Here is a 27,546-nt window from a genome sequence, read left to right on the forward strand (position 1 = left end):
AAATTGAAGACTTTTATTATTGGGTAAAAAAAAGGTCGGGCACGATGCCACGGAGCCTGTTTCAACTTTTGCTACAATTAGCCAAATATGGGGGGGGGGGGAGATGCGCGCGCAGGTCTGTCTATGCTATCGGCTGTTGTGCAAACATCAGCTATGGCTAGTTCAATTGCGGCTATGGAGTGTAAAGGACCAAATATTTTTACCGACTTCCTAACTGAAAGACTGTAAATAGGAAATTTCATGTGTCTTACATGCATTCAACAGCATTTTCAGGAAGCAACATCTTTGAGGATTTGAAGTGAAGACGTGGTTTTTTTTACACGGAGCTCTCCCATTTATCCCACATTTGTGAGTATAACACAAAGATGAATGGGCAGTCAATGGCCTCAATGACTAGCCCACCAAACCAATCACCACTAACCCGACAACATAATAAAAATTTGAAATAAAGAACCTAATCCAGAAACACCAACAGGTGGGAATGGATTCACCCTACTTTCAGAGTAGATACAACTCACATTTCAAGTCACAGACTTAAGACAGCCAGCTTTTTTGAAAAACATCCTGCAAACTGTAGTATGAATTATTACTTATATTGAGCTCTCCCTCATCTATTGTTGGAATTATTACTTCTACTTCTATCACAGTCAAGATGTGATACAGAATAATCTGCATTGTTGCTGTTATGACCAGGCTTTTCACACAAGTTTTCATGTTTGTGACAGAAAATGGCTTCTTGGTTGATGTCTTCAAGGGTACAGCTCTATGAGCTCTGCTGTTATAATTTTCTGTGTTGCTTAAGCTGGGTTTACGATTGATTTCCTTAAGAATTATAACTTAACATCGAGCACACGATTAAGTCAAAACTACATTTTCCAGTTTATGATTGACATAGAAGTCGTTAATTATAACCAATCACAGCACAAAACACATGGTCGGCCATTGTTCGAAACGGAGAAGCAGGTTTGAAATAGGTTATTGACAAATGGGATATCTATTTTTCGAAATGGATGATGATTACTAATGACAAATATACGAATTCTAACCCAAAATACTGCCTCGCTCGGTCCAATAATAAGACATAAACTTCCGGTTGAAAGGTTCCGTTTTGTTGTGATTGGTCGCTTCCCTTAAGTCTTATCGAAAAATATAAAATATAACCATTTCTGTTAAGTCTTAAGTCATCATATGGTTCGTACACGACCCGTCAAAATTCACACACGACAATCATAAACCATTCCACTAGTTTACATAGAGTCATATGGTAAGTACACGACTAAGTCTTAAGTCTTAATTCTTAATTTTCAATCGTAAACCCACCTTTACAGCTGCTGTGCTCCCACCTCACTCGTCGCTGCGTGTCACCAAGGGCAGTGGCCGGCAGGTGCTGGCAGAGTTGTTGCATTGTAACTGCTACCATCTGTACTTCAGATGTGGAGATTAGCACCTTTGTGTGTGTGCTATTTGACACGTAAGCACATAGCACAGTACAGACGTGCGTGTTTTAAGCTGGCTTACGGAAGCTGTGTTTCTTTCAAGAACCGATGCATCATGTTGTAATAGTTAACTAGTAAATTAACAAATACAGTCAAATCACTGAAGTTTTTAGAATTTTCGCATAACAACAATTTAGTTTATGTAGCAAAGCCAACATATTTATAGGTCATATAGAATCACAGTAAAGAAAATAGTACACAGTAAATATACGTGGCTGAATGTCATGTGATCCATTGGCCAATTTATTTATCTTCATTTAAATTTGGCGATCACGAGTTACCAGCTTGACAAAAAAAAAATAATTATTAACCAGTGCACAAAATGTACATGTTTTTTTAGAAACTGCAAGGACAGTATATCCTACCAAGTTTTTTTCGGAAATGGTCTGCAATAATTTGAACAATATGGATTTTTGGAGATTTACCTCTTACCTAGAGGTATAAGTTTGAGCTGCACTCCTACACAAAATGCTAGTTCAGGTGGTCGCAACATGTATAATTTTGGAAATAAGTAGCTTGAACCAAGCAAGACCCTAACAAGTAAGCAGCCACTCGGCAAGCGCCGTACGAGAGTAACGCCCCTCGAAGTAACGCTGTTCGATTAGCATGGTTCTGAAGTAACGACGCCAATAAATGATGCCATGATTTTAAGTAGGTGGCCATAGATTCAAAGTAGCAATGTTTTTTTTTACATTAGTTTTTATTTATGTGTGCGCACAATGGCACTTGTGTAGCATTGAATACAATTCAACGAATTAATGATGTGATGAATCAATAAACAATATTTTGCTCTATCCCCAATAGCTATTCCCTTCATTGCATATTTATCTCTGACGACGCCTGTATGTTCAGCCAATGATTATTATACGCCGTCTCGTATGTTAGCATCTCTGGAGGGTAAAGCTAGAAGCTTTCAGGGCTAGTTTACCTCGCGCCTCTAGGATGCGCTAGGCAAATTCATGGCAGCTGACACACATTTAGTAAACAACAGATTGGGGAATCATGTTAACAGGTTAATTAATCTTTCTAATAAGAGAAAACTTTAAGTTAGTGCTTTATTAATTCTTATTAGAACTGAAATATATGTCCTATATTAAAAACATTATTATTTTGTAACTCAGAAATGTTGTTAGCACCAAACTAAGAATGCTACGCCCAAGCTCTATTATGTAAACAAAGTGGTACGCAATTTATTGTTATTCCACATTTATTAAAATGTACATCAAATGTATTTAAGCATATATTTGTACTGTAATTTAATTTAAATGGAAACAGTGTCTAGACTAAAATGGTAGTCAGCAGGCACACTTACCTCAATGGAAAACTAATCATTTTAATTAACATGCACTCACTCTTAAGGTTTTTTCCCTGGAACTAATTAGAGAGTTACTTCGAGGGGCAGGTGTAATCATCACACCTTGTTCCTTGATGTCGACAAGACATTAAACCTGCCTATTAATTAATTAATTAAATCATTCCCTTCCCTGCAATATGGTCAATTTAGAGGCTATTTATGAAACAGGAAGTGTAAATCTATTGCCTTAGAACAAATATATCTAAACAATATTCAATAACATTCCATTCATGTAACTCATTAATTTCATAATTTTTATTAGTACCTTTTATAATTCTTACAAGTGGCTTTGATGCACGTGTCACAAAGTGAATAGGTAAACAAGGGTTACTTCTTTTGATGATTGTTTTAAAGCATTTTTAATGCTTTCTTTCATTATTTTATAACAATAATAAAAATACTGATACTAAATTTTAATCTATGAATTTATGTGAAGTAGAGTTTTCCAGTAGTTTAGCAATATTTTAAAATAGAGTGATTTCTTGTTCACTTTGATTGTTGGCTATTGAAACAACTACTGTACAAAAGATGCTCCTGTATTTTTAATTAAAACTATTTTCACTGTTGAAACGAAACCAGTTGCAATGACTGAAACGTTAAACGTAAATAAATATTAGCTGACTATTTGAGCATGGGTTGTGCACTGTTAATATTTCCCTACTAGATTCATGTATGGCAACATGATAAAATAAAACTCGGCATCAAACACAGAGCACTCGCGTCACATACCAAAGATGTATTCAAGTCTGCTGCAGTGGAGCTTACCAAAATTGCCACATGTGTCAAGCTGTGTGAGACAGCTCATAAAATCTCAAACTTAGCCCCCCTGAATTGCCGCTTAACTCAAGTCTATTGTGGAGAAAACAAGATGAGTCAACAATATGGATGGAAACTGTCAATGTAGTGAAAAGGTGTGCCTTTGTTGAGATTTACGAGCTGCATAACAGCAACAAGGACACTACATATCATGCTAACAATGTTGAAAAATAAATGTATGAGCATGTAGTATTAGCACATGAGTGAATTGCTGGAAAATTTGGTTTATTATGAATTTAAAATATCTCCTAAAGTAACTAACATGGAAACAAGAGGAAGATTCTATCAAGTAGTATTTTATAGAAAGCAATAAGATGAAAAAATTATGCATTCAATAATTACTACTTTGGTTTTTTTTTGTGCTCAAACCACATACTTAACAGACAGCCAGTTCACAATGGGATTTTTTTTTTATAAATTGCTGCAAGTCTGAAAAAAATTTTTATTTCACATTGTTTTATTTATACACATCACACTTTGGAACCAAAACATATATTAGTTTGGATAGTAATAAACAATATAATGTTGAAATATTTTCTAAGTAATTCCATCTAAATGCTACACAATATCGCAATTTACATTCTGCATTGAAACCCTTACCGTACATATTTCACAGTTAGATATTAGGTTCATCAATTTACAAATAACTTTCAAATTTATTTTTCTAAATATAATATATATATATATATATATATTAAGTTTCAAAAAACCTTGACACATACATTCCAATATGCTCTCTCTTCAACAACTTCTTCATTACATTATTCAATCACAGGGAACAATTTATTGCACTTAAAATGTCAGCAAATTTACATAAACAGTATATTTTTTTACACAATTTTGTATCTCAGTATTAAAATTACTATGTAAGCTAAAAATATTTCCACACAGAAATATTTTCTTTGGTAATGCTTAGTTTGCATTAGTTCAAAGAGCCATTATTTTATGATAATGACTAGACAAATATGCTATATACTATTTGGTTTCAACTCCCATACCTGTACCCATTACAAAAAAAAAGTCAGTTAAAGAAAAACTATTACAAACTGGCATTATCTGTTGCAGTGTAAAGCTGGAGTCACATTGCCGCGACAGGCCTGACACGCTCAGTAGCCAATTGAATACAAGGTCACTATGATGTCCACACAACAAAATACATGCCCCGGCAGCCCACAAGAAGTAGATTATATTTCTAATTTTATTGTAACATGCCGCACGATGAAAAGCATAATGGAAGCCTTACAAAACTAAACTTCAACAAATATTTACTACTGGGAAACCTTTATGCCAAAAAACAAAATTTCATTTTATATGTGGGTTACACTTTCATATTTTTAGTGTACATTAAACTGTTTATGTAAAAGGATATCATCGTGTTTATGGTCAACATTATTCTACATTTAGTCAAGATTTAATTTTAATTCTTTGCGTATCTAACAGCAGAATTATTTTTCTGTCCCATATTAACATAAATAAATCTTGCTTCCTTGTATCTAAAATAAATTTTATATCACTTCATGCCAGACACGACTAAATGTTATTATGTTTTATGCACATTAACTGTCAACAGAAAATATGCTTTCTACTGGCCCTACACTGTTTTTTGCACATTGCATGCTGCATTTTATAGACACATTTGGCATGGGAAGATTTTCCGACAGCCATATTAGAGTTGGTTGTGTTAATACTATCATGGTATTGTGGCCCTACACTACTAAATCTTCACGCTGGAGCGATGTACAATGTCTAATCAGATTTGTCGTGTCATGTCGTATCCATCGTGGCATTGTGACTACAGCTTAATAATACAACTGAAAACAAACTAAATCATTACAAAAAATTAAAACATAACTATATTTTTATTGGCACACACACCCACTATAACCTATGGTCAAATTACTTATTATATTTTACCTAGCCAAAATAGGGCTAGCAAGCAACAACAGGAGAGGTTCGAAAGCAAGCGTTGCATAATGATTTCTGAGTAGAAATACACACAAGGTAAGAGGACAGACAGCAGAAACACAATTTTACACACTGCAAGTGGCAGAAATACAATTTTACACACTGCAAGTTGATGTGAATAAAGGGGAAGTGTGTACTCAGGAAGAAATAATAAATATAGTTCTAACATTTAATCATGACTTTATGTCAAACATATGTCGTTGCATTCCTTTTTTTTTTGTTTATAGTCCATGCTGCACATCACGCTAAAGATCGCGCTGTGAGACGAACGACAGCGTTGTGACTGGCAACGAGCAGCAAAACATTAAAAGACTGTGAATGACATTGCATGTTTCTTTTGTAGAAAACACTTTTGTTTTGATCCAGTCTTAGTTGAAGCTGCAAAACCTAAAAACTTTCCTTACCAGATTAAAAGTCATGACAATCTTAGACAAACTAATGATGGCCAGGAGTAAATACGTATCGTGCCACTAACCGTAGTAGCGTGTGTGGACTCCACAGAGAGCACGCTAATATAAGGTGTGTGGGCAGCATGTGTCAACACTATTCAGAGGCTAGCCAGCAGAAATCAATATTCATATTCAGCTATGCATGCACAACGCACACACGATCCCACATCATCACATCAAACGACAAACAGTAGTTATACCAACTGGATACATATGTAAAATACAATTTACACATCACAAAATTGAGTATTTGTAGAAATAACATTAAGTAAAACTTCTATAAACTTCACCTGAGAGGTTAGCTACATGGAAAGGAACTACTATCAATATTGCATGTTGTGGCAAGTCATTTAGAACTGCTGTGTTAGTTATGGTACATAATAAATGCTTAACACAGGATAAAAGGCAGGTCCAAACAAAAACAGTACACTTGGCAGGAAAACATTTAGCAGCAACACAAAGATGGGGTTAAAATATATTAAAACTAAATTATGTGTTTAGTATAGTTAAAAGTTAGATTGAAATATATTTTTGGTGGCCTTTGCAAGACCCTAACATTTACTTAACTCAATTTTAATGCATGATAAATAACTACTGTCACATTTCATTTACTACTGCCAGGCCTCAATTAACTTTTCAATTCTAGTGAAAAATCTACAGATAAACCAACAATGTTACAACTGTTATTTTTTTAACGACACTTGTACAAACCATTTGCATTCATTAAAATGACAGCAAACTGTTACAAAACAACAAAACAGTAACAGTCAACTTAGTGACTGCAAATGTGAAAAAAAAAATTTCCTTTTTTTCCTAATAAAAATACTTCTTTCTCACTTGCATGAAATAATTTCATTTTGAACATAGTTATAGAGATGGCAGACCAACCATAATGTTGTTCACCCAAGTAGATGAATGATGACAGTGTTTTATCTTAAAATGATCCAAGGAATGTACCTAAGTTGTTGTAGCCTATATCTTTTCAAATCAATAAGAGATTGAATTGTTTCATTTTGACCAGAGCAATTATGTAGCCATAATTTAGTGCTGTGTGTTCATTAAACATATTTGTTTACTGATCATATTTTACACTATGCATGTATGTATTAATGGCTGGGCTATGGTTTTAATACGGCTATTGGGCGGCATAGTTCTGAGAATGTAGTGCTTGTTCCGTGGCGAGTGCGCGTGCGTGGGAAGTGTCTTCAGGGACAGCCGAGAGTGGGCAGACCAGCGGTGCGCACTGAACGTGGACGGTTGCGCAGTGAGACAAATGCTGGCCAGACACGGCAAGAGAATGGTTAGAGAGTAGGCCGTCGTGGAAGTGATGGGTGTCCGAACTGCAGAAATGAATCTGAATATTTTCAAATGAAGTGAAGAGGTGACGGTGCAGATGGACAGTGCAAGGTTCTGGGTTGTGTTGGTCTGGTTGCACTGTCTTCGGTGAGCAACAAGCGTATGGAAGACAAGGTACACGAGATGTTCGTTGTGGTAAAATCACTACTTGAACAAGTAAGTCCTGCAATGGAAGTTTTGCGGGGGGAAAAATATCAAACCAAGGGATCCCATTGAGACTCCAGACTTCAACTAAACGCGGATTGTCATCGTTGTGGTAAAATCACTACTTGAACAAGTAAGTCCTGCAATGGAAGTTTTGCGGGGGGAAAAATATCAAACCAAGGGATCCCATTGAGACTCCAGACTTCAACTAAACGCGGATTGTCATCGTTGTGGTAAAATCACTACTTGAACAAGTAAGTCCTGCAATGGAAGTTTTGCGGGGGGGGAAAATATCAAACCAAGGGATCCCATTGAGACTCCAGACTTCAACTAAACGCGGATTGTCATCGTTGTGGTAAAATCACTACTTGAACAAGTAAGTCCTGCAATGGAAGTTTTGCGGGGGGAAAAATATCAAACCAAGGGATCCCATTGAGACTCCAGACTTCAACTAAACGCGGATTGTCATCGTTGTGGTAAAATCACTACTTGAACAAGTAAGTCCTGCAATGGAAGTTTTGCGGGGGGAAAAATATCAAACCAAGGGATCCCATTGAGACTCCAGACTTCAACTAAACGCGGATTGTCATCGTTGTGGTAAAATCACTACTTGAACAAGTAAGTCCTGCAATGGAAGTTTTGCGGGGGGGAAAATATCAAACCAAGGGATCCCATTGAGACTCCAGACTTCAACTAAACGCGGATTGTCATCGTTGTGGTAAAATCACTACTTGAACAAGTAAGTCCTGCAATGGAAGTTTTGCGGGGGGAAAAATATCAAACCAAGGGATCCCATTGAGACTCCAGACTTCAACTAAACGCGGATTGTCATCGTTGTGGTAAAATCACTACTTGAACAAGTAAGTCCTGCAATGGAAGTTTTGCGGGGGGAAAAATATCAAACCAAGGGATCCCATTGAGACTCCAGACTTCAACTAAATGCGGATTGTCATCGCTGTGGTAAAATCACTACTTGAACAAGTAAGTCCAGCAATGGCAGTTTTGCGAAGGGAAAAAAAAATCAAACCAAGGGATCCCATTGTGACAGTGAATAGGAACAGTGTTGTTTAGGTGGTGATAACAAACTCAAAAAAGTAATTCTTAATGAAGACCATTAGCCTGCAATTTAGTCACTACTGGTATCAAGGTATAAGCTGTGCAATTTTATAAAATCTGTGAAAAATAAATAATTGAAATAAATGAAAAGACAAGGAACTACCTTCATGTAAAGTAGGCATTTATAAATAATTTATAATTATTGTAAGGGTTACTTTGTATTCATTTTTTGTTTCAAGCATTAGTAAAATTCATTTGTGTAATTGGATAATTTGTGGACTTCTAACTTGTACAGCACCTATCCTAAGCCAAAACCTAGTTTATATTGCGAGTGTTAGCTTTTCTTTTAAATATTTTAGTACACTGCAGTTTCCCATAAGGCACGACAGTGTCGTGTTAATTTAATAAAGAAAAGAAAAATAACCAAAGTGAATGTTACATTGTAATCACCCACACTGACTACAATTTCAATAGAAAATTTTAACCACAAATGTATAGACATACACTTAAACAAAAATTAAAATTTGGACTTATATATGTGTCACATGGATATGGAATTGAAAAACATTTTTAAAATGCCACTCAAAATTATTATTTAAATAAAACTTGGAATCATTTAGCAATACCATCCCTGACTTAAAATACTGCTTTTCTGAGTAAATTTTGAAAATGGTAATTTCTCAAATGCTTATTTAAACTCATGATGCAACAATCCTACACTTGGCTTTCCACAAATCTTTAAACTGTCACTTGCTTTCACACCTAACGTAAAACATGCTGTCTCCCCCAGGACACACTGCATCATGCTAGTAACCAAGTTAAGTGAATCATCTAGAATACACTAGTAACTGTGTTTCAAGTTCCAGCTCAGTCATCACTGAGTAAAGGACTTCCACAGAGGCATTCATAACCCAATGTTCGGTTTCCATCAGACATAATACATTTTCTTTTAATATACTTTTCTATCTTTCCTGAAATATCAACATCAAAAGCAATGAAAACATTAATAACAAATCAGTAACAAGAAATAAAGTTGGAAATCAAAATTTTTTAATATGTTGCTTGCCTGCACCGACATGTAAAATCATCACGATGGAAACATACTGCAATTACCACAAAACAGAAACCCCTACAATATCAGATAACCCATAGATTCAAAAAGTTAAACTAAGGAAAAATTAGTTTCCCGTGAAATGTCCCAAGCAAATGTAAATAAATAATTAATAAACTATAATATTCTATTTATCTTGGTCAAGCAAAAACCAAGTTTAATACAGATGTAAATCAAGCATTAAAAACTTGGCTGTTAAAAATATTGAATTTATGTAAGAAAACTGGTTCATATGATCCCAGAGGTATCAAATGATTTTCTGTAGTTCGTTTTTTTTCCCCAAGATGGCACATATCAATACTGCTGAGAGATTCCAACCTTGATTTCCCTTCTTTCCCTAATAAATCTAAATTCATTAAGTTTGATTTATGTCATACTATTTTTGTAAAATTTTAATTTATCACTTTTATCAGTCCAACATTTTAAATACAAAAATTAACACCTGTATCCAGTGGAGTAAAAGCTTGATACTAAAAAAGAAGATAAAATAAGTGCTGTATTCACTGTAACACTATCTCTAAGCTTTTCATAACAACACTACCTAGATTTTATTATCCTCTGTTAGTAAAGAAAAAAAATGTAAGGCAAGATGGTTTGGTAACACAGCATTACGGCTTCACACGAAACTTTTATGAAGACAATCCGAGTTTTTAAAGGAAAGTTGGTGTATTTAAGATGTAGCAGACTGTTTCCTAAAATGCTCATACCCAAATGGTTTTCAGCATTAATTATTTATCTTCCTTAGCTTAATAAAAGCCAGTATTGTTTTGAAACACTGTAAGAAAACAAACAAAGCATTTTTGGCGTGATAACGTCTTATAAATCGATGAATGCAGGCTGCACGCACGAAAAAGCATGACTCATTGTCACGTTCCGCCTGAGCTGAGCGTGCAAGAACCGACCAACCACCGTGCGAGAAAATCTTCTATAATATCAAACAGGTTAAGGCGGGCTTTTTAAAAGCAGCAATTTAAAAATTTGATTTATTTGTCCAATTTCGTCTTTTCAAATTAACAATTTATTGACATTGATTTGATTTCAGTTTATTTGTATAACTAATTGTTCGTGATTATATTAAAACAAATTATTTAAATTAAATTTGAAAAAAACTGTAAATAATATTTGAAAATTAAAAAGTATGCAATTTTTCATCAATGTTTTCTTATGACGTTATCATGTAAAATTATCGTCCGTAAACCGACTTTACAGACAACCCCCTTTTTTTAGTGCAGGTCAATTGCCACCAACTGCTCTTGGCTCCCACCCAACCAGATGCAATTCCCTCCCTGCTTCTCTCTCAACCAGATGCTGCCTCTGACGGAGGTAGTACCATAAAAAAAGGGTAGTCCCTGCACTGCAGCTACCACTGCAAATCATTCTACTTATCAACTGTGTTTATTTTTCTGGCATTGATACACTCTACTGCAGGTTCTACTGTACTTACATTAATATACCAAATATTTAAATACCTTCAGATAGTTAGCAACATCTTGTATATTATGTACATACTAAATGTGTTTGTCAAATGTAAATTTAAAATAATCATAAATAAAATGGTCTTAAAACTTATGTCACTTAAAACACAAGCATAAAATAATGTTCCTAAGGAATTTCTAATATGAATAAAGATATGATTTACTGTAATAAAACATAAATTCTATCATTTTTATACTAATTTTATTGCTCTATATTAAAATTGAAAGCTATCTTAAACAATATAGTAAACTCTTGCCTATCTTATTGTATCCATGTCTCATTTCAGTTATTTTCAATGAATTTCCTTTCATCATTCTGCTATTTTATAGAGAAGACAATAAATACCATGTTAACGCCACCTCAAACCCAGCCATTAAACTAAGGACAGAAGGATAGTGAATTAATGAATTGCTTCGAAAATATTAAATAACACTGGCATGGCTACTGACCTCATCTCTTAAAAGGTAAACTTAAAAGATAGTGAACATACCTCCTGGACACACAAATATCTAATCAAAGTCTTATTAAAAACATTTTCTAATGAAACTGGCTTTTAAAATTACAATAACATACAGTTATTAAAAATGTGCAGTATAAAACACCTTCAATCAATTTCAATCAAAGAAGTCAAATAACATGTTTTTCTTGTTAAGGAGTTAGTTTAAAGTACTTCTTGAATGGATTGTACTAATATGAAAAATACATTTATTAAAATAATATCACCTGCTGCTTTCACCTGCATGAACAAAAATATCACCTTGTTTCTTGAGTTTTTGGAATTAAAATGTAGAACACATTAAATATACGTAGTGTAAAAACTTACCAGACCATAAAATTAGAGGCATGAAAGACTTTAAATAACAGCTTGTAATGACTGAAATGTTTGAAAAAATTTCAGAATTTCTGTTGCTTGCTTGTTATGGAGAATTAATTACACAGCACACAATATAGAGCATAATGTACAAAATGCATTTATCAGAATTATAGTTTGAATATCAGCAAGTTATTTTTTTTTCAATTAAGTAGTTTTTAAGAATATGCACTAAAAATATTATTTATCATATTTGCAAATTGCAATACTTATACATTATAACTTTATATGAATACACACCACAATCATAAAACATTAAGTTTTGCGAGTACCTACTGCAAACGTACACTAATTAATATGCACATAGAATACAAACAAATTCAACAGTTGGCTTATACAAATTTAAGGATAAACTATATCTTGCTATCATCTGGGACATCATTTTACACTGTCAACAAACTGTTACCCAAACTTCCAAGGATTTATTTCACAAAGGATGAAGAAAAGCAGAGAAATCTTTTTCAGTGCTATCATGTGTGATTCATTTGACAAAAAATACATAAGAAAAATTACAAAAGTCTTTTTTTGAAAGAGCTTTTGTAATACAAACATCAAATACAACTTCACAAAAACACAAATAGTAATTTAGTATAGTAACACAGAAATTATTTCTTTAAATACAATATTTCAAACACATAACATATAATTTCACAAAAACACAAGTTAAGACATAATACAGTTTCAAGACACATCTCAGGTGGTGTCTCAACTTGAGTGTGTAAGTAGTTATCTCGTTCCCTTGCTCTTTCCCTCTTACTTTCAGTTGAGACATCTACACTTTGTAACTGGTACAACATTGCATGTCAAAGCTGAAACATCTGATTCTGCATATTTACATAGTATGTGTGGAGAAAATGCATCCTTAAAATCAAGATTAATGCTATTGATAAATTTTTTTTCCATTCCTTTCTATATGGTAGTGATAAATATAGCATCAATATGATTCACCTTAGCATAAGAATACAAATTGTCTACAGACATCAGCAATTAATTAACATAATTCCTTTTTAGATAACTTAATAGTAATGAAAAAACTTAGCTTGGTATAAAGTGTATGGGTCAGTAGTAAATGTTATACACATGGCAGTGACCAGAAATAAACAACCTTAAAATACAAATATGAGAGCCAGTTTGTGTGCAAAGAGAGATTTAAGTGTGTAAGAAGTTAGCATCGTCAATACCTTGGTCACTATTCCTTCACTGGCACTCTGTCTACATCATTTCAGAATGTAAAGGTGCAAGTACTAACTTTCGACAAGTTGAGACATAACCTTAGAGATCTGTAGTGTTAGGTACCTACTAGGTTAACAAACAACTTTAAACCATTTCAACTAAATTTTCCTACAAGTACAGTCAGCTTGCATTGAAACCTTATAAACAATCAATCCAACACATAAAGTTGGCTAAACATTTTTATTCAAGGACAGGATGTCTACTTATAACAGCTGTCCATGTTGGAAATTTACAGCACAACTTCAGTATGACTACTGGTTACACAAGAGTTTTTATAGACTACACTAAAGACAAATGCAAACAGTGAATATAGAAATTTACAGAAAAGTTAAAACATTCATAAGAACATCCAGTAAAGTGATCACATAGCATTTTTAATTAAGAATTTTTTTTTAAGAGATGTGATAAAGTTATTACCCGGAAAGTAGTTCATTGTTTGGTCAATCAATAACTTGAGCTTAATGGTTCACAACAGTTCACTTACAGATAAATAAATACAAAAGAATTTTTGAACACACTATTTTATGTGCAGTTATATTCGTCAACAGTAAATTCACTGAAACTTCAATATTTGTATAACATTTATTTTTAACAATATTTAACAATATAGTTTTACATTCTCTTAGTTTGCTTCACTAAAGTACATCAACTAAGTATTTTTTGTGCATTAATAAGTAACTACTTGTATTTATAAAGCTAACGCAGCAAGGCTATCTAGCCTAGGAAGTCAAATTGCAATTTCTATAAAGATAAAAAAATGCTTTTATCTTTACAGTATTCTTAAGAAGTCATAACAACATGGCTAAAAGTCACTAGATTTGTTGAGGTACAGTGCCAGTCTATAAAGGATAGCTTAATCTCTGTAAATATTAAATAAAAATTTTAATCAACAAAAGATGATGAGTCAGTGCATATTTTTGGACTTGGTGCGTATTATGAATTATGTGACCTATATAAAGTACTATTTTTTAACAGATGTTGAACACACATAAAAACTAAGACAAAACTAGACATGAAAAACTTCTTAATACTAAATTTAATTTTAAATTGTAATGTGAGAGTTAAATTAATAGGGGAAAGCAAGGGCGGATCAAGGATTTTTTCTGGGAGTGGGAAGGGGGGGGGGGGGGGGGCACAAGGGTAATAACTAGAGACCTGAAATTTTCGCGATCGCGATAACGTGAAAAATAACGTGAATTTCATTAATAGTCGCGAAATAATACGATTTTGTTTAGTTTTCTGTATACACACTAAATTTTAAGAAATGTACGGTAACAAACTTGGTTTCATCTTGAGTTCGCCGGCATCGCCATTGTCAGAACAAAAACTAACCAACCTTAGCGGTAGCCTGCCACTGTTTAAGTTTCGAAAATCACATACTTTACATGTATGTATGGAAGAACGAAATATATTGCTGCTAAGAGATGTGACCACAACACAAAATAAACATAATATACGCAACCACAACTCCACGTCATACATGAGCGATACTGTTGATGTAATGGCTGGAAGGAGGCGGCAAGTTGTGAGTAAGCGGAACCAGCGTTGCCAACCCTTCAGCAAGAAATGTCAGTACGAAAATGTCATTTGGACCATATTTTCTTTTCCAGGTCCGTACATGAATTTTTTTTTACGATTATATTTATAAAACTATTGCACAATAATGACTTCGTGATTTAATTTTGCCATGAAATAGAATTACGAAATAAACAAAATAAAATCTTGTTCTTACACAACACAGTTATGGAATAAACCTTGGGAATAAACAATTTGTGACGCCACAAAAGATTGCATGCTGGGAAGAATCAGCTTTTTTTCCCACAAACAACCGGCAGTCGTTCGCACGTCTGCCGTAAGGATCAATGCTATGTGTTATAAACGCGATTCCAGCTGAAGTATAAGATAAACACCGTACGTCCGTACACACAGTGAAATTACCGTACATGTACGGTCAGGACCGTACGGTTGGAAACGCTGAGCGGAACAGAGAGAGACGGAGCATTCACATTGCAGTGTTGCCACTTCTTTCGTTTAATGTATTGTATTTTACTGCTGCATGGGAACATTAAAATAAAATAACTTGAGTTTGTGTAAAAATATGCCGAAAAATGCTGCAAGTGCGCGGCAACGTGCCGACAATTTCAAAAGCGATGGGCTATATGCACCCCATACGGCGACGTTAATGTGCAAATTTTGTAATTGTAAAGTCACATTTGAGAGAAAAGACACCGTGATAAAGCACACCAAGAGCGAAAAACACATAACTAAAAGAAAAAAATACGAAAATGGGTGTGCTGGTAAAAAAATTCAGAGCTCTGTTGCAGAGTGCTTTGGTAGTGCTAAACGTAAAAAAGCAGACGTCGAACATTTGGCACTGAGGACAACAGAGGCCTTCGCTAAAGCTAACATACCTCTTCAAAAATTGGATGATCCTAACATAAGGGTATGGCTAAATGAATTTGTGGCAGGTTCTGGAGACATGCCTTGTGTCAAAACACTGAGGGAAAAGTATGTTCCTAAACTTGCTGAATACCACTTTGAAAACGTGATGGAAATTGTTACTAATTTTTATCTATTTGGATGAGACTACAGACAGTCAGGGAAGATGTGTTTTTGTGGTACTCTTTCTAGTGCTCCAAGAACCAGTAGGCGAACCTCAGGTAGTAGTAGCTACAGTTAATTTTCTTGCAAAAGCGGATGCGACCACATGTGCACAAGTTATTTCAGAATGTATAATAAGTATGAAATTTCATACAAGAACATCAGAGGCTTGGTTACAGACTCAGCTCGCGACAAGACAAAGTGTGTCAACAGCTTGCAAGTTCTGCATGGAGATCACGTACTCCATATTCAGTGCTGGGCCCACAAAGTTTCCCTAGTAGGAAATGTGTTGTCATGTGAACTTGTTGAGGTAAACAATGTCGTAGTGAAGGTAAAGTCTGCCTTTTTAAACACTCGCAAGAGGAAACACCAATATTTGCAATATTTGCAAGAAGAAACTGTGAAACCAGATAAACTGTTTCCAATGCCAGTCAATACTCGTTGGAATTCATGGTTTCGTGCAGTGTTCTACCTGGCTGAATATTTTTTTGGGAATTATTAACTTTTTCAGAAATAGTGACTTTCAGAAAACTAACAATGCAGGAATTAAGTATCTTATCATGCTTTCAGACAAAGAAGTATCCGTAATTTTAGCACAGTGTATTTTTGTACAGCAGCATGCTTCTGAAATGGATCTGCTAATGAAACTTGAAGGGTCTAAGTACCCTACATCACATACTCTGTATGGGGATCTGGAAAATATACAAAAAGGTTTGGACTGTGCAGCAAAGGGTATATTTTCCAATACTTTTATAAAGTAGTGTCCTCAAAAATTTGAACACCACTGACATTGCACATGTGAAGCACAACTGCCAAAAAGCCACAACACTGTGCATGAACAAACTGCATACACTCATGAACAGTGATTCTTGTGCACATGTTTACAGGTCATTGAACCAGCTTTTCAACCCTAAGAACATTCTGCTTAACAATACTGAAAACATAGTTACACAACTAAAATCCATTGCTGACCTGAAGATGATAGACAGTGTTGGCCTTCTTAAAGGGTACCAGTCTCTAAAAGATGCAGCAGAGTCACTGTGCAGAGCTGGTGAAGTTGTTGATGTAGTGAAAATTCTCACTGCACTGACAACTGACTATCAACAGTTTGCTTCAGCTGTGCTTAAATCAATATGGATGCCTACAAATAATGTTGAGAGCGAGAGGTTGTTGAGTCACTACAATATTGTTGTTTCAGATAGACGGCAGAACTTAAAAGAAGAGAATATTGAAGTGTTTACAATGCTATCCTTTAACGATTGATTTTTTTTTTAAAGAATTTTATGCAACAGTTAGGTTAAGCTAATGTGTGTGTAAAATTTTTAAAAGGGAATTTTTAACACATAGTGTCCATTAGTGAAATGAAATTTTTTCTGTGGTTCTTCATATGATGAACAGTACTTTAATTTCTTATGTTATGTACTGAACAATGCATTAAGCTAACAAGTGACTAAAAAATTTCTGTATGGAAGTTTCACAGTCAGTGCTGAGCAATTTTTATGTACAACTGTAAATTTCATGTTTTCATTGTTAAGTACTTTTGGTTTAAGCAAATGTAAAGAGTGTGTTCAAATTAGGATAATTATAAATTATGCCAAAGAAAATTAATTATGTAACAAATATTAAGCCTATCAGTTACAACTATTTAATTTAATTATCCAGATAAAAAAATAACACCGCTTTTTGACAAAAATAATACAGCTTTTGGCCAAAAATAACACCGCCAGTTTCAGGTCTCTAGTAATAACAAACGTAATTTTAACGGAACCATATTAAACTCCATGTCAATTTTTAAGCATAAAAGGGGGGGGGGGAGCAATGTGCCCCCATGCTCCACCCAAATCTGCCTATGGGGGAAAGACATGCACAACAGAGCCATCATATCAAAATTCAACCACTCTCACAAAAACAAACAAATGTTTCCATACATTCGTTTACACACACACTTTCTCACACAAACCTCTACACACAATTTTTTGAAAACTTTCACTATTTAACTATTTAATAATATTAATATACAGTTCACAATACAGAATTTATACCAAGAATAATCTGATATCAAAAGGCTATAACTTTTACAAGATTCAACAAAGAAATTTGATGTAGATTTTACAATGCACATTAAGAATACTAATTTTCACTTATAGTTTTTAATAGTGTTCAATATTGATGCACAGAATATATCAACTCAGAGGCAATTTCAGATTACAGTTGCTGCAGAAAATATATTACATTAACCTGTCAATATTGGCAGGCAATCCAACACTACTTCACATTTGGCTTTGCATCAGTGTAAACTCACGTAACATTTGTGCACAGTGTGAAAAGAATCTATGAATCTCTAACTTATGCAGCATTACCAAGCAAAATCATTTACTTGACATATGACTTACATATAACATTATGTATCATTTTGCATGAAATATTTTACCCATGTTGGACCGATCAATGTCTTGCTTAAAACTCAAAAACAAAGAACACAAAGATATGCCATTATAATTTATTTTGAAAATGTTACCACTCATGGTGCACACAGCATGTGTTGATCCTCTAAGCACAGACATTTCTTAATGCAGTTTGCAGCAATGAAGTTGCAACCAATTCATCACATGCTCTTACTTTTATTTTAATTTTCACATTCAATCATCCATAGTTCATGAACCATTCAGAGCTGAACAAATGTTCTCAAAAATGACACATTAACCCCTCTGAAAGTACATTCTCGCTTTGGTCCAGGAAAAGCCTGTATACTGCATACAATGTAATATCACATATTAAATACTATTTGTGCAGGAGTTATGTAGGAACAAGACTAACCATTTTTTCAACTCTGCATCACTGTCCTAAAATAAATTCACTATAATTTTTATTTACATTCTAATTTTTACTATTAAAAATATTATATAAGATACAAGGTTGCTCTAAAGACAAAATTACACTGCAGAAGAGAACTATCACATTATTTTTCAAATTTGTATTATGAACAACTATTTATGTCAAAATAACTAAAATATGTCAAATAACTAAAGAGAGCTCACATAACTGCTGTGGCAGGCACAACACTTCCTGAAGACTGACTCCTGTGGCAGATAGTAATGTTGCAGCACAACATTTGGCCACGTGTTAAAGCTGAGTCCGAGTCATTGCTGGGATGCAACAACACCATGTGTCACATCAACTGGTCCTCTACAACATGAAACACAACAGAAGAGCTTTAACAGCCCAGTTTTCCATGGCATATTGACATACGCATTTCATCACAAGAAACACACGAACTGTGCTACCTACAATTTTTAGGACTCATAAAGAGTGACACAATTGCAGAAATCCATTAAGTCATTCAACGATATTCATCATCATCATTCATCAGAACAATTAGAAGGTGAGTGAAAAAAATTGTTTTTATTTTTTTTATTTTTATTGTTATTTACACTTGCAATTGGACTTCCACCCGGTGGTAAGAAGTCCCTCTCCTAATCGCCCAATTTCTGAAGCCTCTTCCTCAAGTCCTTTCGTCCTCTCACATCCAGTATCTTTCCCTCAATCCTATTCTACTCCCTCCCCATCCTCACCACGAATACTTGCCTTCCTCCTTCCATTCTTCTCCGCTCTCTCTGAATCTTCCACCAATGATACCTCCTCCCTCTATACACCCCTTTCTCCTGTCTTTCTCCCCTGTCTCCCAGCATCCCCCAGCCCCCCTCACCCATTTTCACCCTAAAAACTTACCTTAAGATATTTTTTAAATGTATTTGAAAAGGATGCAAAAATGATTGTTAGTACAGTAGAACACCCCTCAACCGTAATTCCCACAAACGGAACTCCCGATATCCGGAACTAATTTTCCAAAAAAAAATTAAAACATTTCCGCACTGGAACGAGGCGTTTTTCTTTTGCCTGACTGTACATGTCTTGTAGGCGCGCGCGCACGTCTGTCAGAGAGCTAATTATAGCCAGTCTTTCCCGCGCATTGCGTAAATACACCGCTGGTTTTCGCGTCGGACGTGAATTACTATAAAGATGTTAATGCTGTAAGTAGTTTTATTGTTTCACTATGTCAAGTAAACGGAAAATTCCGGCCGGCCCGAAGTACACACGCTGACACACGTGATAGCCAGTAACATTTACTTCCAACGTGTGATGCTTTCAGTTCGTAGACAATAATTTAGTGTACAAATATGTATTATGTACATATTTATACGTTAATATATGGTTAAACAGTCTACATTTACCTGAATTTCTCTATCTCTGTGTTTTTAAACGAGATGCTTGAAGTGTTCTTCTTGTGTATGTGAAATGTAAACTGTGCAACTGTGTGTGGCAGTGACTATACACTCTCCAGAAAGTGTGAATCACTAGCACGTCAACACAGAAGTAACACAACACTGCAGCTGTAGTCCTACTACCTCCCCCGAACCCTCTTCTCATCCTCTTCGCTCAAGCACGCACCCACCCACAGAGATAAGAAACACGTGCCTGCCAGCTTGCTAGAATGAAATGAAGACCATTCATCCGGCCCGGAGGCCGGCCCTACCGCAACTCCCCTTACCCGGAATTTTCCCATAACCGGAATAGACCTCCCCCCAATGATTCCGGTTGAGGGGTGCTCTACTGTATATTTCTTTCTTCAGTGAATACACAATCCTTTTTTTTTTAAATATTAAATAAGTATTTATTCATTGCTTTGTTTCAAATTAATTGTAGGAACAGAAAACAATAATAACTTGTGGAAACTGACCACTTTTTTTGTAAGTCACGTGAAAGAAGCCAAGCTAAGCACATAGCCAACACAACAATAAGCACATAGCCAGGGGGCTGAGGGTGCATGTTGTTGCAATGACAACCAGAGGCCAGGCGGTCAGTTTCAGCACCACGCAGTTGGCAAAAAGTGTGGTCGCTCTGGCAGTATTATAGTTAAGATGCTTTATGCAACACAATACCCTAATGCAGCAATGAATGGACATAATTATTTGCACTCCATCGTAATAAATTTGATCCAGGAACAAGGTGGCATATTAATTAAACAAAGATTCATAATAAAGTTGCAGAACATTTGCTGATACTTACAGCTAAATAATCTTAGTAAAAAGAAATACAGCAATTTAACCTAAGTGAAAGAAAGATGAGGAATGAACTTGACATTCTAGACAGTTAGAAAATGTTCAAACAGATAGTGAAATGTGGGCCTGCAGGTTATCAACATGTATTAACCAGTCACTGGTGTGCCACTTACATGGACTAGCACATACCTCAAAACTTCTGATACCGTTAGGGTTTGTGTTGATAATCTGTTTTAGCTTTTGTTCACCCATCATGCTCTCACACAGCCACACTGTGTGTTCTCATAGTAGAATGGGATCTGCCTTTGTTCTACTTATTTTTTTGTGTTTTCATGCGGCACTCGGCAAGTTACTGGGGATTGGTCCCCAATAGGCTGCACATTAAATATACTAAAATACTTGGTATCCATTAATATTGTAGATATGAGCACACAAATGGTGTTGTTTTATAGTTAAGAATTCTGGGTACACTTTTTTTTATTCCAGTCAACGAAAAACAGAGTTTTGCAAAACAAAGAAATAGCTATGGTCTTTGTGATTTCACTGTAGATCTAACTACTGAGAAGACAACACCGTCTCCAATCTGCGCATCAACCACTGCACGCATGTGCACAGGCATTAGCAGTATATAAGAAACATGCCAGCGACCCTGAGGTTGCCAGCAGTGCGCAGCAGTTGGGTTTTAAACAAGTCCTTGATGTTGCTTTTATCAGTGTTTTCAAAGGTTTTCTATTGGTTAAGTAATAAGTAATAGACAATAGTTAATTGATTAATAGCTTTTCAATGGTGCCACTTAAATTTATTTTTTATGTTTGGTTACGGATTTAGATATTTGTTGCTAGTGTTTTTCATTAATCAAACAGTTCTGTTTACGTATGTAAATTTTATATAACATTTGTTGATCAATCTGAATTGATGTATTGATTACTGATTCGCTGCAACTAGCGGTAGCACGCACATTCGGGGCCCATGTCACTAGCCTTCCACCAGAGCTGCTACTGCTCTCTTGGCCATGTTTGTTGTGCAACCCGACCACACGGCATTGTTCGGGCGCCCCTTAGTTAGTCACGAGCATTTTGCACCATTCAAGCGTTGCATGCATTCCTTGACAAACACATAGACTACAACTGACATGTGTCGCCTCTTTCATTAAGTAATGGGAAACTTGGCAAGACATGGCGAGGCATTTCAGTGGTTTTAGTGGTGCCCACGTCGCTAAGAATGGGGAGGTTTTCACCTAAGGTCTTATAATAAGATATTGGGAACTCTTTGGTTAACTACATAAGCATGTCACCCACTGTGATGGTGCACTGTGTCTAAATACCCATCAAATACCATAGTGAGGCACTAATGCTATCAAATGCAAACACACATGACAAAACCATTATAAATGTTTAGATTAAGACATCTTTATTCAATATTATGTTAACCAAATAACTTTATCACAAGTGACATTAAAAATAACGCAACCTAGTATTAGCCATGGATCCACGGAAAAAAACCCTTTCGGCATGGTCTACAGGCACAGGTAGATTTCGAAGATATTTATTTTAAAACAATTCTGGAAACTTATGGAACCTTTGGGAGTGTTAATGTACAAAGCACCCTAAATGTATTTGGCTTCATCTGGTATTAAAAATAACCACGCATTGTTTGTTAACTTTTGGAATATAGGTTCCTGTAATAGTGCTAATGTGTAAGTTGCATTATTTGCATCTCACAATCCTTATTATTGAATATATTAAAAACAGGGTACTCTTGTTTATATATGTACCAGGCTTAGTTATTTTTTTACAATTATGTACATCAAACTTATCTAATTTTACAAAGTTGAAGCAGTGCGGGCACTGCTTAGCGTTCCTTCCCCTCCTTTCCCCTCCCCTCTCCGCCTTTCCCCTTCCTCTCCAACTTCCCCTTCCTACCCCCCTCTTCCTCCCTTCCCCGCCGCGCCACCAGCGCTCTCTGCCGTGTATTGTTCCCGGCCTATATAACCTCGGCACCCGGGCTATTTGCCGCAGTCTTCCGGTCGTTTGACACGAGGACTGTCACTTGGGGCTGGTGTCGCGTTGGTATGTACTCGGCTGTGAAACTTAACGTCTGTAATTTTCAGTAATTAGTATGATTTCTTGTTCTTGCTTGCGCGTCGTAGCCGCACTTTCACTTATTCATTTTTGCCATGTTTAGTAATGTTTGTAATTTCTCTTGGACCCTTCAGGTCAGTGCTTAACTGGATTCTTTGCCTTAGTTTCTTTTGCTCACGCCGAGTACTACCGGTAGCTTATGTAACAGTGTTTTTCTGCGGCTGTATATGGGCACGCCACGATGGCTTAGGACACTTCCTGTCAAGCCGCGTCATAATGGTAATCGTAATTGTAAACTCTTTCTTTCTTTCTTGTTGTCGCCTAGCGGCCCATATGATTGTGCTACGTTAAACAGGTCGTCAGCTTGCCCCATTTATCGCACCATTGTTTTAACCTGTATTCCCGCGGGAATCAAATTGTTATATGCATATTATATGCATTGTATGCATTGTGATTAATAAATTGGATTGCTTGTTAATTCATATTTTTTGGACTTTCTTCTTGTAGCACAGCGAATTTCTGCCGTTGGTCGTACTGGAACGACCCCTTGTTTGTGTTGATTTCCCGTTTCAGTTGTAGGTGCGGCTACAAAGTTTTGTTTGGCATTTTCAACTAGTAAAAATTCTTTATTTGAGGTAAAATATATAAATTTGTCTATACCAGTTCTCATTCGTATAGGTAAAGGTAGTAGCTTATGTATGATAAATTTCATGTGACTTACTAGGGGTAGTTTAATTATATAATTAAGCGCATTATTGGTAATAAAAACATCTAGATTCATTATCCTTAGTAGCCAATGTCAGTTGTTTACACTTATTGGAATTGGCAATGACACATCCTTGCTTATTTCTGGGTGCATTCATTTGAAGTTTGTTATTATTTGTGCTGGTGACATTATTAATGGTTGCAGTATTCCTTTTTGTGCTAATTTTATTGCTTCTAATAACATGTCATATTGTTTTGTTAGTATTCCCAAGTAGGTTTCCAATTTATTGACATGCTCATCTATATGTAAACAAAAGGAAAATAAATAATAATTTAATTTAACTTATTATTTATTTGATGCTTTATATCATATATCCCCTTCTGTAAAATGTCCTCATTCATCGCATTCTCAATCAAGAGTTTTATTTACAGATGTTAAAGTTGATTTAACTATTAATGTTTGTTCCTTAGCTAGACATAAAAATTCCTTCTGTTAGTTTTCTAAATTCTTTATATGGTCTTCCTCGTAAAGTGTACCAAATAAAACCTTGGTCATTTGTCCTATGAAGTTGATTAAACCTCTTTTGGTTCTAGTTTCCCGTTTCGTACCTACTATCTCTGATACAACCCTTATAATTTTATTAATATTATTTATTTGATTGTTTCCGTAAGCTAAACTATTTTTTACAAATTATATATATCATGCTATGATTATTATTCATGAAAAGTTGCTCAGTTATCTTAGCATAGTGTTTTACGTTTTTATAGTTTATTTCTAATTTGGTTAAATTAACATACGTCACAACAGTCCATTCTGCATTATATAACTGTATTTCAACCATTTCCTTGAAGTAAAGTCCTGGTGACACAGGTATTTGTTAATCTGTTACATCTAATGCTGTACAGATAGTCAGCAGGAACAATGTTCCCAAACACACCATTTGTTACCTAAAACAGTTAGAAAAATGGTTTTAGTTTTACCTTTAGTTGCTTATTTCCTTTTAATTTTAGGGTACAATTCACACCATTTATAGCTATAATTTTAAATGGTCCAGTCCATTTGCTATCTAACCTTTTTAGAGCATCCTCTACAAAGTGCCTTATGATGTAATTCTCTGGCGGTATTACTAAAGGTATCACATTTGTTGTGCCTAACACGCCAGCCTCTTGATTTACTGAAATCTGTAAACCATGTCGTAAGTTTGACTACTGAAATCTGTAGTCTACACTTACCTGAAGAGATCCAAGAAGATTGAAACATGGATGCTTACAATTCTGAACCTTGAGCAGCCTAACGGTATAGGTGCAGAGTTCGGGTTGTAAAACCAAATTTCCACGCATAGTTGTGAGTATCGCACGGAGTGCAACATGCTCTAAATCAGCATCCTTTTGTGAACGACACCAGCTATTGGCCTTAGTATAAGCATCCATGTTTCGATCTTCTTGGATCTCTTCAGGTAAGTGTAGACTACAGATTTCAGTAGCCAAACTTACGACATGGTTTACAGATTTCAGTAAATCAAGAGGCTGGCGTGTTAGGCACAACAAATGTGATACCATTAAAGTGTCTTATCATATATATAGTAGTACAGAATCTTCTATCGAAAATTTATATTTGTTAGCTCTTTTAACGTAATAGTCTTTGCTTTTTATTTTTGCATTTAAGACATTTTCTTTTGCTTGTTTATAACCTTGTTGGAGAGTTTATCGTAATTTAAGTGTATAATCTTCATACTCGTATTGAGGCGTCTCTACTGGGTTTTGTAAATACCATGGTAGATTTGGTTTTCTGCCAAACATAATTTTGTATGGTGTTTATTTAGTGGCACTATGTGGTGTTAAGTTTTACACAAATGTCCCATAACTAATCCATTTGTCCCAATCACCTTGTTTTTATTTATATAGGATCTTAAGAACTCAGTTAAGGTATTGTGTGTTCTTTCTACAAAATTGGACTGAGGATGGTAACATGTAGTTTTTTTTTTACTCCTAATAATTTTCAAAGTCTTTTTATTATATCACTATTAAAATTATTCCCATTATATGTTAAAATTATTTGAGGAAAACCGAATTTTAAAATTATGTTTATAGTTAAGGCTTTAGCCACTGTCTCTGCATCTTGAGATGGTATTGGAATTGTGATTGTGTTTTTGATAATCATTCTGACATGTCAGTAAGTATCTATTTCCTGCTTCTGTCACTGTTAAAGGTCCAACGCACATTTCTCAAATACTATGTCTGAAGTAATAGTATTTTCATGGGCATTTTTATTTTTTTTCTCATTTATTTTTTTGACATGATGAACATTTCTGTACATATTTTTCTATATCCCTTTTCATGTTTGGCCACCAAAATGTTGGTTTATTCTTTTAAACATTCTATTTTTACCTACATAGCCTACTATTGGGGTATCATTACATTCTATTAGTATTTGTATTAATGCATTTTTATCTCATTTGCTCCTCTCTCCCTCATCCGTTCCCCTTTTCTCATCACTTCCTTCATTTTGTATTACTCCCGTGTGACTACATAATCTGCTTAGTGCATCTATGTGCGGAATGCTCCTTCCTGCCTTATATTTGATTTCATAAGTATATTCTTCTAATTTTAATTGGCATCTCAGTAACATCAAGTTTGGCTCCTTTATGATCATAATCCACTGTAAGTGTTTATGGTCTGTTATTATGGTGAATTTCCATCCTAAGAAATAAGGTCGAAACTGCTTCATTATGGCCGACATAATTGCTAACATTTCCCTTTCGGAAGTATAGAGTAATTTTGTTTGGCTTTATTAAATGTTTTACTAACATAGGCTTTCCATATTTCTCCTTGTGAAAGTATTGCACCTAATGCATCTTGACTAGCATCTGTTATTACTATAAAGTGATTTGAAAAATCAGGGAATTGTAAAAATTGTTCTGTGGTTAATGCATATTTCAATTTATTACATACTTGTTTCTTCATTTTTTCCATTTGTATATTGTTCCTTTCTTTAATAATTCAAATAAGGGTTTAGTTATTTGGCTGTAATTTTGGTTAATATACTATAATATAAGCTCAAACCTAAAAAAGATTTAAACTGCTTGGTTGTATTAGGTTTTGGGAACTGTAAAATTTGTTTCACTAATCAGGGATCTGATTTTTTACCCCTTCATTAGTAACAGTATGTCCTAAATATAAAACTTCCTTTCTTAAAAATTTACATTTATCGGGTCGAAGTTCAAATGTATTTTCTCTTAATCTTTCGAAAAATTCTCTTAGTCTATCATTATGTTCTTGTATGTATTTGCCATATATAATTATGTCACCCAAGTCAACTACACACGTAATGTCGTTCAAACTTGCTAAAACAGTATTCATTAATGTTTGAAATGTAGCAGGTGCTCCATTTAAACCAAACAGCAGTCATGTAAATTCATGATTGTACGGCGTACTAAACGCGGTCTTAGCTCCATCAAAGTCACTCACTGGCACTTGAAGATAACAATTAGCTAAGCCCTATGTACTAAAATATTTGGCTTGCCCTAAGTGGTCCAGTATCTCAGTTATATTTGGCATTGGAAACAATATTCCTATCGTCTTAAGAGTTGATAACACAAAAATTAATAACGACCCTCCACTTCTATTTACCCAACCCATCCTGCTTTCTGGGTAGCTACGAGTATGGGAGCATACCACGGACTTCGACTTGGAATGATTATTCCGTCTGTCAACATTGCCTGTTCCTGATGCAATACTTCTTATCCGCTTTAGGAATTCTATATGGCTTAAT

The 27,546-nt window shown here is 35.0% G+C and overlaps 1 protein-coding gene across 1 annotated transcript in view; it reads right to left on the bottom strand.

Annotated features, from left to right (window-relative positions):
- Positions 1 to 3,489: 3,489 nt before the first annotated feature.
- The window catches only part of LOC134529093 (leucine-rich repeat protein soc-2 homolog), a 46,450-nt gene continuing 22,393 nt past the window's right edge, over positions 3,490 to 27,546 (bottom strand). The window contains exon 2 of the mRNA XM_063362819.1: positions 3,490 to 19,114. The gene's annotated coding sequence lies outside the window, so the exon portion shown is untranslated. The remainder of the gene's footprint in view (positions 19,115 to 27,546) is intronic.

Source organism: Bacillus rossius, chromosome 2 (genome assembly GCF_032445375.1).
Source record: "Bacillus rossius redtenbacheri isolate Brsri chromosome 2, Brsri_v3, whole genome shotgun sequence".
Classification (NCBI taxonomy): domain Eukaryota; kingdom Metazoa; phylum Arthropoda; class Insecta; order Phasmatodea; family Bacillidae; genus Bacillus; species Bacillus rossius.